Below are 16,823 nucleotides of genomic sequence, written 5' to 3'. Positions count from 1 at the left end.
AATAATGCTTAATAACATTTTTACCTTTTCTGTTTGTCCTTTTTAATTTTTATTTTTCCTTTTAATCCCATGGGTGTTTCCCAATTTTTTGTCTTTTTGTACATTATTTTACTTTAGTTTACATCTCTGACTTTAAACTTCCCAAAGTCAATGCTTCGTGAGGTTTCAGCAATCTGGTTATAGACTGTGGCAGTATACTGGCCTGTTTACAGGCCAATTACCAATAGACTATAAATATCGTCTTGCTGGCAAAAAGGTGCTAGCATGAGAAACCAGTAGAAACTCATAACTGCAGTCAGTGATGTGAATAGTGAGGCCTATTCCTTTACAGTTGAGAGCAAGATGAACAGGGGAAACTATGGAGCCATGAGGGAGGAGCTGGCCAAAGTTGACTGGATGGATAGCCTAGCAGAAAAGACAGTGGAACAGCAATGGCAGGTATTCTTGGGAATAATGCACAAGGTGCAAAATCAGTTCATCCCCCAGAGAAGGAAGGATTCAAAGGGGGGAAAGAGGCCACAGTGGTTGACAAAGGATGTCAGAGATTGCATAGCATTTAAAAAAAAAGGAAATATGACAGAGCTAAGGTGAGTGGGAGGACAGATGATTGGGAAGTGTTTAAGGAACAACAGAACTTAACTAAAAAGACAATACGGGGAGAAAAAATGAGGTACGAACGCAAGCTAGCCAGGAATATAAAGGAAAATGGCAAAAGCTTTTTTAGGTATGTGAAGAGAAAGAAGATAGTTAAGAACAACATTGGGCCCTTGAAGAATGAATTGGGTGAAATTGTTATGGGAAACAGAGAAATGGCAGAAGAATTTAATGAGTACTTTAGATCTGTTTTCACTAAGGAAGACACAAGCAATCTCCCAGATGTATGGATGGGCCAAGGACATAGGGTAGCAGAGGAAATGAAACAGATTGACATTCGGAAGGAAACGGTGATGAGAAGACTGATGGGACTGAAGGCTGACAAATCCCCAGGTCCAGATGGTCTGCACCCTAGGGTACTAAAGGAGGTGGCCCTGGAAATTGCGGATGCATTGGTAATCATTTTCCAGTGTTCCTTAGATTCAGGATCAGTCCCTGAGGATTGGAGAATGGCTAATGTTATCCCACTTTTTAAGAAAGGAGGGAGGGAGAAAACAGAGAACTATCGACCTGTCAGCCTGACATCAGTGGTGGGGAAGATGCTAGAGTTCATTATTAAGGATGAAATAGTGGCATATCTAGATAGCAGTGATAGGATTGGGCCGAGCCAGCATGGATTTACCAAGGGTAAATCATGCTTGACTAATCTGTTGGAGTTTTTCGAGGATGTAACCAGGAAGTTAGACAAGGGAGATCCAGTGGTTGTAGTGTATCTCAATTTTCAGAAAGCATTTGATAAGGTCCCACATAGAAGATTGGTGGGTAAAATCAAAGCTCAGGGCATCGGGGAGAAGGCATTGACATGGATAGAAAACTGGTTGGCAGATAGAAAGCAAAGGGTAGCGGTGAATGGGTGTTTCTCGGAATGGCAGGTGGTGACTAGTGGGGTGCCACAGGGCTCGGTATTGGGACCACAGCTGTTTACCATTTACATTAATGATTTGGATGAAGGCATAGAAAATAACATCAGTAAATTTGCTGATGATACTAAGCTGGGTGGCAGTGTGACGTGATGAGGATGTTAGGAGAATTCAGGGTGACTTGGATAGGCTGGGTGAGTGGGCAGATACTTGGCAGATGGCGTTTAATGTGAATAAGTGTGAGGTTATCCACTTTGGGAGTAAGAACAGGAAGGCAGATTATTATCTGGACGGTATAGAGTTGGGTAAGGGAGTAATACAAAGAGATCTCGGAGTCCTTGTTCATCAGTCACTGAAGATGAATGAGCAAGTGCAGCAGGCAGTGAAGAAGACTAATGGAATGTTGGCCTTTATTACAAAGGGAATTGAGTACAAGAGCAAGGAAATCCTCTTGCATTTGTACAGAGCCCTGGTGAGACCACACCTGGTGTATTGTGTACAGTTTTGGTCTCCAGGGTTAAGGAAGGACATCCTGGCTGTAGAGGAAATGCAGCATAGATTCACGAGGTTAATTCCTGGGATGTCTGGACTGTCTTACGCAGAGAGGTTAGAGAGACTGGGCTTGTACACGCGGGAATTAAGGAGATTGAGAGGGGGTCTGATTGAAACATATAAGATTATTAAGGGATTGGACAAGATAGAGGCAGGAAATATGTTCCAGATACTGGGAGAGTCCAGTACCAGAGGGCATGGTTTGAGAATAAGGGGTAGGTCATTTAGGACAGAGTTAAGGAAAAACTTCTTCTCCCAGAGAGTTGTGGGAGTCTGGAATGCACTGCCTCGGAAGGTAGTGGAGGCCAATTCTCTGGATGCTTTCAAGAAGGAGCTAGATAGGTATCTTATGGATAGGGGAATCAAGGGATACGGGGACAAGGCAGGAACTGGGTATTGATAGGAATTGATCAGCCATGATCTCAAAATGGCGGTGCAGGCTCAAAGGGCCGAATGGTCTCCTTCTGCACCTATTGTCTATTGTCTAAAATCAGGATCATTAACTCTCAATTCACAGATGCTGCCTGGTGCGTTGAGAATTCTCAGTATTTTTTGTTTATATCTGGGACTTAGAGTAATTTCATTATTTTGACTTTAACCAGTTTACCATTCATCTGCTCTGTTCAAAATCATAGAACCTACAACACCAAATTGATGAACGTGATGGTGAGAGTTAACATAGTGGCCTGTACTAGTTACCAGTAGAGTTTCTGGTAACCTCACAGCAGGGGCTTCATTAAAAAAGATTTTCTGATTATCACAGCAAGTCCTTGTAGTTTGGATATTGTCCCAAATATTTATTCTGCTGCCCCCCCCCACTGTCAATATTTCTTAGTTTTTTTGCAGTTTTATGATTTTTTTTCCAGTATTCTAGTGCAATTGCAGACTTTATAAAAGATTCCTAATTTTATTCTTTACTTTGGGGTAGGGAAATATTTCAGCACACTCTACATCAGATTCATCATTTATCAGAGGAACAACATTCTGATACTGAGATAACATGTTGAAAATGATTAATTCAAAATTAAACTTCTTGAATTAGTTGTGGCCAATGTAACTCATCAGCTTCACCTGGTTCATTAATGCAAGGGTTCTCGCTGAAGGAAAGGCTAATACCTGTGTGTTGCTTTTGATAATCTCATCTTCAGCACCTACTGTAATTACCTGCTGATTATTGTGTCCAGATTTAAACCTTTCAATACTCTACTTCTCATACTCCACAATGGTTAACCAAACAGGTTTTCTATTTCGTTTGAGATCTGAGATATCGTCCTTCTTTAAAGAATGGGGGTTCCCTTCTTCTAATGTCGACACTGCCCTCATCCACTTCTCCTCCATTTCCCATCGCCATAACAGGAACATAGTTCCCCTCTCCTTACCTACCACCTTTCAAGCCTCCACATCCAGCATGCCATTCTCCACAACTTCTGCCATCTTCATCAGGACCTTGCACTAAGCACGTCTTTCCATTCCCCCCCCCCCCCCCCCCATAAGGATCACTCTCTACGTGACTCCCTTGTCCATTGATCCATCCCCTTCCCTACTGATATCCCTGCTACAGCTGCCCCTTCACCTCCTCCCTCACCACCATTCAGAGCCCAAGACAGTTATTACAGGTGAGGCATCACCTCACCTGCAAATCAACCAGGTTCAGCTACTTAATCTGGTGCTTCTGGCCAGCTCCAATACTTCAGTGAAACACAACGTGGACTAGTGGACCACCTCATTAAGCACCTTTACTCTGTCTGCCACAACAGGCAGGATCTCCCAGTTGCCACCCATTTTAATTCTACTTCCCACTCCCATTCCGACAGTCCAAGGCCTCCTCTAATGCCACAATGAGGCCACACTCGGGTTGGAAGAGCCCCAGCTCTGGGTAGCCTCCAACCTGAAGGCATGAACATTGACGCAACACACACAAAATGTTGGTGGAACACAGCAGGTCAGGCAGCATCTATAGGGAGAGCGCCGTTGACGTTTCAGGCCGAGACCCTTCATCAGGACTAACTGAAAGGAAAGATAGTAAGAGATTTGAAAGTAGGAAGGGGAGGGGAAAATGTGAAATGATAGAAGACCGGAGGGGGTGGGGTGAAGCTGAGAGCCAGACAGGTGATTGGCAAAAAGGATACAGAGCTAGAGAAGAGAAAGGATCATGGGACGAGAGGCCTAGGGAGAAAGAAAGGGGGAGGGGAGCACCAGAGGGAGATGGAGAACAGGCAGAGTGATGGGCAGAGAGAGAAAAAAATACTAAATATATCAGGGATGGGTTAAGAAGGGGAGGGGCATTAACGGACGTTAGAGAAGTCAATGTTCATGCCATCAGGATGGAGGCTACCCAGCCGGTATACAAGGTGTTGTTCCTCCAACCTGAGTGTGGCTTCATCTTGACAGTAGAAGAGGCCATGGACAGACATATCAAAATGGGAATGGGACGTGGGATTAAAATGTGTGGCTAGTCCCTATATACCTCCATCCCCCAACAGGAAGGTCTCAAAGCTCTCCACTTGTTTTGGATTCCAGACCTAACCAATTCCCCTCTACCACCACTCTCCTCCGTCTAGCGGAATTAGTTCTTACTCTCAATAATTTCTCCTTTGGCTCCTCCCACTTCCTCCAAACCAAAGGTGTAGCCATGGGCACCTGCATGGGTCCCAGTTATGCCTGCCTTTTTGTTGGCTTTGTGGAACAGTCCATGTTCCAAGTCTATACGGGTATCCGTCCCCCTCTTTTCCTTCGCTACATTGACGACTGCATTGGCACTGCCTCCTGCATGCATGCTGAGCTCGTTGACTTCATTAATTTTGCCTCCAACTTTCACCCTGCCCTCAAATTTACCCAGTCTATTTCTGACACCTCCCTCCCCTTTCTTGATCTTTCTCTCTCCATCTCTGGAGATGGCTTATCTACTGATATCTACTATAAGCCTACAGACTTTCACAGCTACCTGGACTATTCCTCTTCCCACACTGTCTCTTGCAAAAATGCTATCCCCTTCTCACAATTCCTCCTTCTCCGCCGCATCTGCTCTCAGGATGAGGCTTTTCATTCCAGGACGAAGGAGATGTCTTCCTTTTTTAAACAAAGGGGCTTCCCTTCTTCCACCATCAACCCTGCTCTCAAACGCATCTCTCCCATTTCCCGCACATCTGCCCTCACCCCATCTGCCCACCACCCCACTCGGGATAGGGTTCCCTTTGTCCTCACCTATCACCCCACCAGCCTCCAGGTCCAACATATAATTCTCCGTAACTTCCGCCACCTCGAACGGGATCCCACCGCCAAGCACATCTTTCCCTCCTCCCTTTGCTTTCCGCAGGGATCGCTCCCCAGCGACTCCCTTGTCCACTCGTCCCCCCCATCCCTTCCCACCAATCTCCCTCCTGGCACTTATCCTTGTAAATGGAACAAGTGCTACACCTGCCCTTACACTTCCTCCCTCACCACCATTCAGGGCCCCAGACAGTCCTTCCAGGTGAGGCGACACTTCACTTGTGAGTCTGCTGGTGTGGTATACTGCGTCTGGTGCTCCCGGTGTGGCCTTTTATATATTGGTGAGACCTGACGCAGACTGGGAGACCATTTCACTGAACACCTACGCTCTGTCTGCCAGAGAAAGCAGGATCTCCCAGTGGCCACACATTTTAATTCCACGTCCCATTCCCATTCTGATATGTCTATCCATGGCCTCCTCTACTGTCAAGATGAAGCCACACTCAGGTTGGAGGAACAACACCTTATATACCGGCTGGGTAGCCTCCAACCTGATGGCATGAACATTGACTTCTCTAACTTCCGTTAATGCCCCTCCCCTTCTTACCCCATCCCTGATATATTCAGTATTTTTTTCTCTCTGCCCATCACTCCGCCTGTTCTCCATCTCCCTCTGGTGCTCCCCTCCCCCTTTCTTTCTCCCTAGGCCTCCCGTCCCATGATCCTTTCCCTTCTCTAGCTCTGTATCCTTTTTGCCAATCACCTGTCTGGCTCTCAGCTTTACCCCACTCCCTCTGGTCTTCTCCTATCATTTCGCATTCCCCCCCCCCCCCCCCCGTTTTCATATCTCTTACTATCTTTCCTTTCAGTTAGTCCTGATGAAGGGTCTCGGCCCGAAACGTCCGACAGCGCTTCTCCCTATAGTTGCTGCCTGGCCTGCTGTGTTCCACCAGCTGCAGCAGCAGTGTGTGTGGCATGAACATTGATTTCTCTAACTTCTAGTAGTTTCTTCCCTCTCTCCTTACTCTCTTTTTCCATTCCCCATTCTGGTGTCCTTCCTCCTTCCCTATCTCCCATGGCCTGCTGCCCTCCCTATCAGATTCCTTCCTCTTTAGCTCTTTACCTTGTCCACCTATTACCTTTCAGCTTCTCATTCCATCTCTCCTCCTCCCACCCACCTTCCCACTCACCTGGCTTCACATATCACCTGTCAGTTTGTACTGCTTCCCCTCCCTCCACCTTCCTACTCTGGCCTCTTCTCCCTTCTTGTCCAGCCCTGAAACATCATTAAACAATCATGAATCTTGAATCAGAATATGAATCTGGTTTAATATCATTAGCATATGTCATGGAATCTGTTGTTTTCTGGCAGCAGTACAAAGCAATACGTAATAATAAAAAACCTGAAACTTACAATGAGTATTAAAAAATTAAAGTGCAAAAAGACAGCAAAAATAGTGAGGTAGTGTACATGAGTTCATTGTTCATTTATACATCTGATGGTGGAGGGGATGAAGCGGTTCCTGAAGTGTTGAGAGTGTTTCTTCAGGCTCCTGTACGTCCTGGGGGAGGGGGTCTTTGATGATGGATGTCGCCGTTTTTGAGGTGTTGCCTTTTGAAAGTGTCTTTGATGCTGGGGAAGTTAGTACCCATGATGGAGCTGGCTAAGTTTACAGATTTCTGCAGCCTCATCCAATCATGTGCAGTTAGAATGCTCTCCATGGTACATCTGTGGAAATTTGCAAGGGTCTTTGGAGACGCACCGAGTCGACTCAAACTCCTAATGAGCTGTCGTACCTTCTTTGTAATCGTATCAATATGTTGGATCCAGAACTTCAGAAATGTTAACACCTAGGAACTTGAAACTGCTCACCCTTTCCACTGTTGATCCCTTGATGAGGACTGCTGTGTGTTCCCTCGACATCCCCTTCCTGAAGTCCACAATCAATTCCCTGACGTTGAGTGCAAGTGTCGTTGAAACACCGCTCAACCAGCTGATGTATTTCACTGCTGTACGCCTTCTCGTCACCATCCGAAGTTCTGTCAAGACTAGTTATGCCATCAGCAAATTTAAAAATGGTTGAGCTGTGACTAGCTATGCAGTTGCGGGTGCAGAGAGTGTAGATCAGAGGAAAAAGCATGCATCCTTGAGTTGGGCCAGTGATGATTGTTAGTGAGGAAGAGATGCTGTTACTGATCTTCCCAGTGAGGAAGTCAAGATTCCAATCACAGAGGGGGGTGCCGAGGACGAGGTTTTGGAGCTTGTTAATTAGAACTACAGGTATGATTGTGTTGAACGCTGAGCTGTAATCAATGAACAGCAGCCTGGTGTAGGTGTTCCTATTATCCAAATGATCAAAAGTTGAGTGGCAAGCCAGTGAGATTGCATCTGCTGTGGACCTGTTGCGGCAACAGGCAAATTGCAGCGGGACCAGGTCCTTGCTTTGGCAGGAAATGATTCTGCATGGCAAACCTCACAAAGCATTTCATCACAGTAGATGTGAGTGCAACTGGGCGATAGTTGTTGAGGCAGCTCACCCTGCTCTTCTTGGGCAATGCTATGATAGTAACCCCTTTGAAGCAGATGGGAACCTCCGACTGCAGCAGTGGGAGGTTGAAGATGTCCTTGAACACTCCCACCAATTGGTTTCAAAGGTATATTTAATGTCAGAGAAATGTATACAATATACATCCTGAAATTCATTTTCTTCACAACCATCCACAAAAACGGAGGAGTGCCCCAAAGAATGAATGACAGGTAAATGTTAGAGCCCCAAAGCCCCCCAACTCCCCCTCCCACGCATAAGCAGCAGTAAAGCAATGACCCCCCTCCCCCACCAGCAAAAAAAGCATCGGCAACCCCCACCGAGCACTCAAGCGTGTAGCAAAGCATCAGTAAAGACACAGACTTGCAGTACCCCAAAGGCTACTCGTTCACCCGGTATTCGACATAACACAGACTCTCTCTCTCCCTAATAAGGGAAAAAGAGGTGTCTTCATTTCACAGCGAGAGGGGAGACATAACAAACAACTCACTGATTTACGATGTTAAAAGTCCATTGTGTCGCTTTTTCCGAGCTCTGTGCCCAAAGAATTTGGGTCTCTGGGCACACAGCCAACAGCCAGCTTGCTGCTTTCAATCTTCCATCTCCCATGACAGACTGATTTCCTGCGGAGGCACCGACCATGAGTCCGCCTGCCTCCAGAGCCATGAAATCCTGGAACTTTGTCTCCCCGGCCGCGTTCTCGAATTACCTTGAGAGCGGGCCCATTCCGGCAAAGAACTGAAGTCAGAGTCTAACTCCAGGTCAGGGTCTTCAAAAGAAACCTGAAAAGGAAAAATAGAGATATTAAAGATAGAAATAGAGCTGTTTCTGAAGATGCAAGCAAAGGAGTTGTCGTTAGGTGCCACTGTCTCCTTAGCTCCACCCACAATGGTTGGCACAGATTTTTAGTGCCCAACCAGACACAGCATCAGAGCCTGTTGCTTTGCGAGGATTCACCCTTTTTGATGTTAGGTTTTGCTTTGTAGAAAGTTAGGCCTGCAAACGCTGCCAGAGTTGACATGCATCCAACTGTACAACGTTGTCCATGTATGGGCATGCTTTCTCCTGGCCGCCCCCACTAGCTGGCATGAGTGGAGGCACTTCTCTTATGCTCACATCCTTCCCGATGGAATCAGCAAAAGTTTTTATGCTGCACACAAAACAGACCTGAGAGTTGTCAACCCTGTCTGACTCCGAGTTGATGGGTAAGCTATCTGTTTCCATTGATTTGGAATGCACTACAGATATCTGTGTAGAACTGGACCCAGTTGTTCTTTATTCCTTCCCCAAAGCCCATTTTGGAGAGCACATTCATCATGTACATGTGTGAAGGGCCTTCTCTTCGTCCAAGCTGAATGCTCAGGAGTGCATCCCCCTGTCCTACACCGAGGGGATGGTATCCTGGAGTGCAAGGCTGCCAAAGATGTTTCTGCAAGGTGCAGCACAGGTTTAATCTGGGCAGATCACCTGTCCCAGAGTAGACTTGACCCTGTTGATGGTAGCCTTGGGATAGGATCTTATACTCTACATTTAACTGTGAGATGCATCTCCAATTCTGTATGTTATCTTTCTTTCACTTCTGCTCATAGTTGAGATTCAACATGGATTCTGACACATGCCAGTCAGAAGCATAGCATTGTACATTTCCAGTGGGTCTGGGCCCAACCAGTCCCACAGAACCAAGTACAACTCAGCTGATAAGCTGCCACTTCCAGGAGTTTTGTTCACTTTAAAGGAAAGGATGAGGCCGATCAGTTCCTCCAGGGTCAGTGGCTGGTCCAGACTCTCCCACCGTCTAACACCTTCCATATAGAGGACAGGAAATTCTGGGAGGCTATGCCATCTGTAGCCTTTTTGATATACAGACCATCATAGGAAGGTCTGTAGATCCTTGATATGTCTGTTAGGATGCCACTGAGACATCCCCTTCCTTAAGGCCGTAGATCCATAAATTCACACAAAATGCTGGAGGAACTCAGCAGGTCAATCAGCATCTGTGGGGAAAAAATAAACAGTCAAAGTTTCAGGCAGAAACCCTTCATCAGGACATCAGCCCAAAACGTCGACTGTTTACTATTTTCCATAGATGCTACGTGACCTGCTGAGTTCCTCCAGCATTGTGTGTGTGTTGCTTTGGATTTCCAGCACCTGCAGATTTTCTCCTGTTTGAGATCTGTGAACTGTTTGGACTAAGAGGTGTGAGCACATGGCATGCTGCTCCATGAAGCAGACTCTGGATCAGAAGATAACCTTGGAGGATTCTGAGGAAAGGAACACAGCTTGTTGGCTCCTCACCTCTCAGAGACCCTCTCTCATGTCCAACCCACTGGCTGCAGAAAAGAAGTTGCTACAAGTCTGTCTGGATTTTGTGCCATTCCCCCCAACTCTGTCTAGCTTTCTGAACACTTCTGAGGACGAAAAGCCGCTTGATGTTCTCCTTTGTCACTTCTTACCGTGCACCGGGGAGTCAGAGGGGTTCCATGGTCCTCTAACCTGTGAAACGCTTTAGTTCCTCAACGTTCCTGGACAGCAGCTTGACATTCAACTTCCACGTCCCCCTGCCTGCCTGGTGACAGGAGGCTCAAAGAAGGTAGTAACTGGCACAGTGGATCTGACATGAAAGAGGAGTTTGTTTGGGACCAGGCTGAGCTTAGATGGGTCATGGCTGTGCTCCACCTGCGGGGGTGCAGAAGGCTCTGTGCAACTTTGTGTCTTTAACCGTTTCCACGAGGAGAGATGAGCTCCTCTCTGGTCCTCCGTTGCCACTGCCAGATTGTCCAGCTGGATCAGTGATGCAGTGGAAACCGCCGGCCAGAACGCCCAGCCAGGATGTCACCGGCAGTGGTGGGAGCTGCTGAAGATTGACCAGCCGCTCGCTCTGCACGGGCAACACAAAGCCATTAATCAACCAGTGCAGAGCGTTATGTCTGCTACGAGCAACTGCTCACCAGCCACCGCTTTGATTCTTGCAATTGATCAGTTGCTTTCCCACAGCAGAAAACCAGGCTGATAGTGCAACAACCAAGCCCCCTCTCTCCGACCACACAGACAAGCACGTTCACCACTGTTGTGCCCACCTCCCGAAGAGGCAGAGGTACGGCAGTCAACGTTCTCGTAAGGAAGTCACGACTGTGTTTACCTCGGTGAAGAACTGCAAGGTGGTAACACATTGCAGATGTGCAGACACTGGTCCAGAAGGTCCGCTGTAGATGTCTTGCACTGTTAGGTGGATTGTTTCGGGCCCTGTTCCCTGCTCAGGCCCTAACCAATCTATTGAAACACTTCATAATGGTAGATGTGAGTGCTACGTGATGATTGTGTGGGCAGTGGAAGGAGGGTTTGTGGGTCTCAATAGGCTCTCCTGTGCTTTGTGAAGTGACTGCAATACCTTTAACTTCCCACTGCCTTGTAGTGTCAGGGATGTGGATTCAGTTCTGACCTGTGGTGCTGTCTGTGTAGGGTTTGAACATTCTCCCTTGACCACGTGAGGGTGCTCCAGTTTCGTCCCACATCCCAAAGACGTGTGGGAGGATAGGTTAATTAGCCACTGTGTATTGCCCCTGTTGTGTAGGCTTGTGGCAGAATCTGGGGGTGGGTGGGAGTACACTATTTGAAATTTTGGTTTCAGTGCATAATTTGATTCTAATTGCTGTATTTGCCTGGAGCTGCTGAAATAGAGCTCCGGAAGTTCAGCATGCAAATGCTGATTAGATGTAATTTTTTAAAAGGCAGTATATATGAGCTTCTCACTTCCAAGGTTGTTATAGCCAGGGTGATAGTGGGGATAAGCTCCCACTACCCATAAAGTGCTCCAAATGGCATGTGTCTCTAACAGCCTCTGACAACCAAGTCCATCTTTTGGCCTTCACACGTGGCTTAGCTACTAGGCCCGGCGGAACTGTCTCTACTGACAAGAGAAGGGGCAAAGGTGCACTGGCACCTCAAAACCAATTGCTTCGGGCAGGTGGGGCTCATCAGCCTTGGACGCAGCCCGCCTAGGAGAAAGAAAACTCTGATTTTAAGCCTCCACTGCCTTGTGGTTATACCCACCCATGGGAAAGGCTTCGGGAGTAAACCCCAAGGAGGAAATCCGGAGCCGAACTCCCTAAGGCAGTTTGATGTTGTTTACAACTCCTCTCTGGCAACCTCTGCAACGACACTGGTGCCAAACTGTATCAGCGCTTGCCCTTCCCTTGGACTACATCAGTGACGTGGGGGTGGGGGGAGCCCGCTGCATGGGGCAACAGCCGGTTCTTCAAATCCTCCCACCCAGGCCTGTGCCCTGGAGAAGACACAGACCACCAGAGGCGCTAATCCGTGATCCCCTGGGCTGCCTACTACTTATTTCCAAGGAATTTTTAGAATGCAAAGGAAACATGCCAAAGATCTGAAATAAAGGCAGAAAATGTTATGTTCTGTGCTATATTGCTCCATCACTCTGTGGCTCTAAAATAGTAGGAATTCTGATGGGGTGGGGAATCTAAGGGAAGAATTTTTCACCCAGAGAATATTGAGCCCAAGAGAGTTGGGGAAGCAGAGCTGCTGACAGCATTCAAGAGGAGTCTAGGGACTCCAGATAGGCTTTTAAATCACCAAGGCAGGGAAGCCCAAGTGCTGAAAGAAGGGACTGATGCAGATGGGTGCCCGCTGGTCAGCATGGACCTGGTAGGCAAAGTAGTCTGTTCCATTTATTCCATGTCTTGATCCAATGGTATCCACAGAGAAATGGTACAGAATTATCATTTGTGGCAAATGATCTTGCACAGAGCTGGGAAAAATCCACAGGTAAACAAACATTGAGATACAGAGAAAGGGAAGGGAGGGGGTTGCAAGGAAAATCAAAGGAAGATTTCTGATAAGGTGGAAGACAAGAAAGATTAAATAATGGAAGGAATGATAGTGCTAGCGAGAAAGGGAGGTAAAGTGACACCTAAATAAAGGACAATCAGGAGGTGTGGTAAATGGGAGAATTACTCAAGTAGAATGTTGGGAATCTTACAATAAGTATAAATGCTAGGAGTGTTAATTATCTGAAACTGCTGTAGCTGAACATTGGACCTAGAAGGTTGCAATGAACTTGCACAGGTTATCAGATATACCGTAGCATTGAAGGTTCTGGGAAAGAAGATCCACAATGAGAGGGTTGTCTTTCACCTCCATTTCTCCTTTAGTAGTTGCTGCTTTCTTTTCGTTCAAGTCCAATTCCCGTTTTCCTTCCAGATCACGATTCATCCCTAACAAAATTACCACAACTCAAAATTCCAAAGAAATTTATTCTTGCGGTGGAGAAAGACATGCTTACTCTTAGTTGAATAAATCAGAAGTTCCAGAATAAAAGCCTATAAATTATTGGTAAAATTTTCAGAAGTGGTCTCAAAAACACCCTCAAGTGTCCTCTTCAAGCATCCAACAGCAAGTTATCAATGAAAGTTAATAAAGATCTAAGTAACGTACAAAGTCCTTTGGAACAACTTGTTTATTTCTAAGTAGCTGGTCATTGGACAATCATCTTCAATTAAATGCTTGGAGCCTCCAATGAATAAATGAAGGGAAGTTAAGTGGCAATCAATAGAAAATAAAACAGAAAAGCAAGCTTGTGGAAGAGAAGATTCTGGAGAAGGATTGTGGAAAAACTGAACCAGATTTGCCGCTGGGTCTGTCACATGAAGAAAGTGAATAAACCTGGCATCTATTCACTAGAATTTAAATGAATAAGAGATGTTTTTATTTGAGACACATCAAATACTAGCGGCTTCAATAATAGGGGTGCGAGGAAAATACTTTCCCAAGTTGGAAATGAGGCTCACGAAATGAGATCCTTAGAAATGAGGCAAGGAGAAATTATTCACTCAGCAAGTAGTGAATCTTTAGGAATTATCTTTCCAGGGTTTGTGTTTGCTAAGTCATTGACTGCAGTCAAAATAGAAATGAGTACATTTGTATGTATAGATGGGAGTAGGACAGAGAAATGGTGTTGAGGTAGATTAGCTATGGTGGAAGAGTTGGATGAGCTGAATTCATGGTCCTAATACTCAATAACTCCTTAATAAGCTAACAGACAGTCACACGAGTTCAAGCTCTAACTGCTCTCCCAAAATGGTGTCTTCTGTAAATGTCAACCTTCAGTTTCAAAAATATAGCATTTTTAGTCACATTTTAAAGACCTTAATACCTCATGCCTCTGGGGAAGATTGAAATCCCACTATACCAGATAGTGAATCATGTCGTAAGTACCAACTTCGGATATTTACAGTTAATAACCATATATTACAAATCTTCTGATCATCTAAAACCAGAAGCTACCTAAGAACATATGGAACAAGAAACAAATGAGCCTTTTTAGTGCCTGATTACATTTTGGAATTTTTTATATACACTATTATAAACACAAGACCATTTAGTTCAAAAACCAGCACTTCTTTAATCTTTTTCTAATGTTATTTTCTTTTCTTTTCCAAACCGATCAGGGGAATTTTACTCCTGAAGCTATTAAATTCAATCAATAAGCAGTCTCCAATTGGTATAGCTGAGAGTATTTTAGAGAAAAACTAACAAGAAATATATCCGATCTTGGTCTAACAGCCAGGGAAGCAAATTGGCTTGCAGTATTTCAAAATAGTCAAATCAAACCAGCAATGGGAACCTTGAGCCTTCTGTGGTGGAAGTTTAAAAAAACAAAATTGTCTCCAGATTAATCTGTAAATCTATGTTTATTGTGTTCAACGGATGTTAATTCTTATATTATTGTTTTCTAAATCTCATGGATTAAAAAAAATCAATTATAATCTTCTTTAAAAGGTATGAAGGATTTCAGTTTCTTCATTAAGCAACTTCACAAGGAGAAATATTATTGTTTCAATTTCCTCAAGGCTGGTATGGCAGAATTAATTACTGTATCAATACTAATTTTGATTTGATTTCTGCTAGAGCTCCATTTCCACTCCTCTGATGGGTCGAATGTTATCTTTATGAGTTAATTACATTGCAGCAAAGTTTTTTGCTTAACTATATACTTTGTGAAATGGCTAGCTTTTATTCTTTACTGTTCATATAAAGATGCAGCCATTACGTACAAAATGGACAATAGCAAGGTGAAGAGTCAAGAATAAGCAAAAATTTAAACAAATTCCAAAAGGTGTTTTCTGAACTGAAGTTAAATTCCAGCAGAATCTTGTGATGGAAGATAATTTGTTTGTTAAAGTTGCAACTCAAGGAAACTTTATTCACACGGACGAGTCTGTAGTTTATCCTCTGCTCGATCCGCCCTTCCAATCCTTTACATTGATCTCCTTTTAAATCTTTTTAATCCCTTGATCTTATTCAACAGAATTGTTTTATTTGCTTTAACTCTGTCCCTCCCAGATAAACATATTTTCCTCATGCGATTATATTTTGTGTTTGAGCCTCTACCTTGGGAGCTGACTGGCTATACCTCCATGAACTGCATTAGTGTTAATCTGAACAATTCCTTGTTTGTTTATTGAGGTGCAGTGCCAGGGAAGCCCTTCCGACCCTTCAGGCTATGCCACCCAGCAACTGCCAAATTAACCCTAGCCTAATCATGGGAAAACTTACAATGACCAATTAATCTACTAACGTACCAACTGGTACGTCTTTGGACTGTGGGGGGAAACTGGAGCATCTGGAGGCAACCCCTGCAGTCACAGGGAGAAAGTACAAATTCCTTACAGACAGCGATGGGAATTGAACCAGGGCTGCTGGTACTGTAATGCATTGTACTTGACACTATGAAACCGTGCCATCCCGCATCAGTTCACATGCTTTCCAAGTAACCACCTTTTCCTACATTCCACCTTGACTCCTGCCCTTTAAAACACTTTTTCTGAGCACCTGTCAATCTATGTTTTTTTCTCTCTGCCTCAGGGTTACTTTATTTGAAAATACTCCATTGACGTTTTATTCTGGTAAAGCTGTAATATAAATGCAAGGAGTTGGTTACCTATTTATTTCTCATCATATCCTTTAATCTCCCAGTATCCTGGCACCTCATGAAATGGAGTTAATTTGATTTATAAAATAATCTTTGGATATTTGACAACTCCTGCAATAAGAACATAGAATTCGAGCATTACATCTTTGTACACTTATCCTTTTGGCAGATTAAGCAGAGTGCGTACACACATCATTGGGGGAGTTATTAGTTTCTGCATGCTGCTTGTAAATTGCTAGAAAGTGCTGTGTTCACTTTTCAAGGAGCAGCATTAAATAATGGATCTTTTTCATTACCGCTTTAGAGGAATGTTACATTACAAAGACCAACACAATGATGAAGCACGCCAGAGCTAAGCAAATTCCTCCAGGAAGCTATTTTTAAAAGGTGTTTAGAAACAATAAGATTTTTTTTTGCCTCCTGTGCATAGATGCAAAAAAAAGTGCTGCATAATAGCCTGATTTTTGTTTGTCAGTCATACACCCTGTACCATTGCCAACTCATCAGCCAATGCAATTTGTCAAAGGATTCTTAAAATAAACACCATTTTTGACAGGTCCTTGGTTCGACCTGCAGATCAGCTTCATATCACTTGATCTCACAAGATCAGCGGAACCAGCAAAATTGCCCTAGATAACCCTTAATCAGCGTAGATAGAATTTCCTTTGATTATTGCCAAAGAGATCTTTCATGACTCTCTAAGAAGCTTTATGTCCAGTGATGTATATTTTTAAGGTATTGTAAAGCAATTTATACCCCAAAAAGTCTCACAAATAGCAGTGTTAAAGTGATCATTGTTTCAGCTGGATTAACTGAAGGATAAATATTAGCCAGGACAAGGGGAATAACTTGCATGCTCTTTCTCTTGAAGCACTGCCATGGATCCTTGTTGTTTGCCCGTGAGAACAGATGGGGTCTCAGTTTGGGATCTCATCCAAAACACTTTGTACACAAACAAATCCTGCAAATAACGGAGCAATAGCAGTCATATCATGCATTTTAGCAACATCAATGTTTCTGAGAACAGAACCCATTCTTCAATACTGGACT

This window comes from Hemitrygon akajei, chromosome 3 (genome assembly GCF_048418815.1).
Source record: "Hemitrygon akajei chromosome 3, sHemAka1.3, whole genome shotgun sequence".
Lineage (NCBI taxonomy): Eukaryota > Metazoa > Chordata > Chondrichthyes > Myliobatiformes > Dasyatidae > Hemitrygon > Hemitrygon akajei.
Note: the sequence above shows the minus strand (reverse complement) of the source record.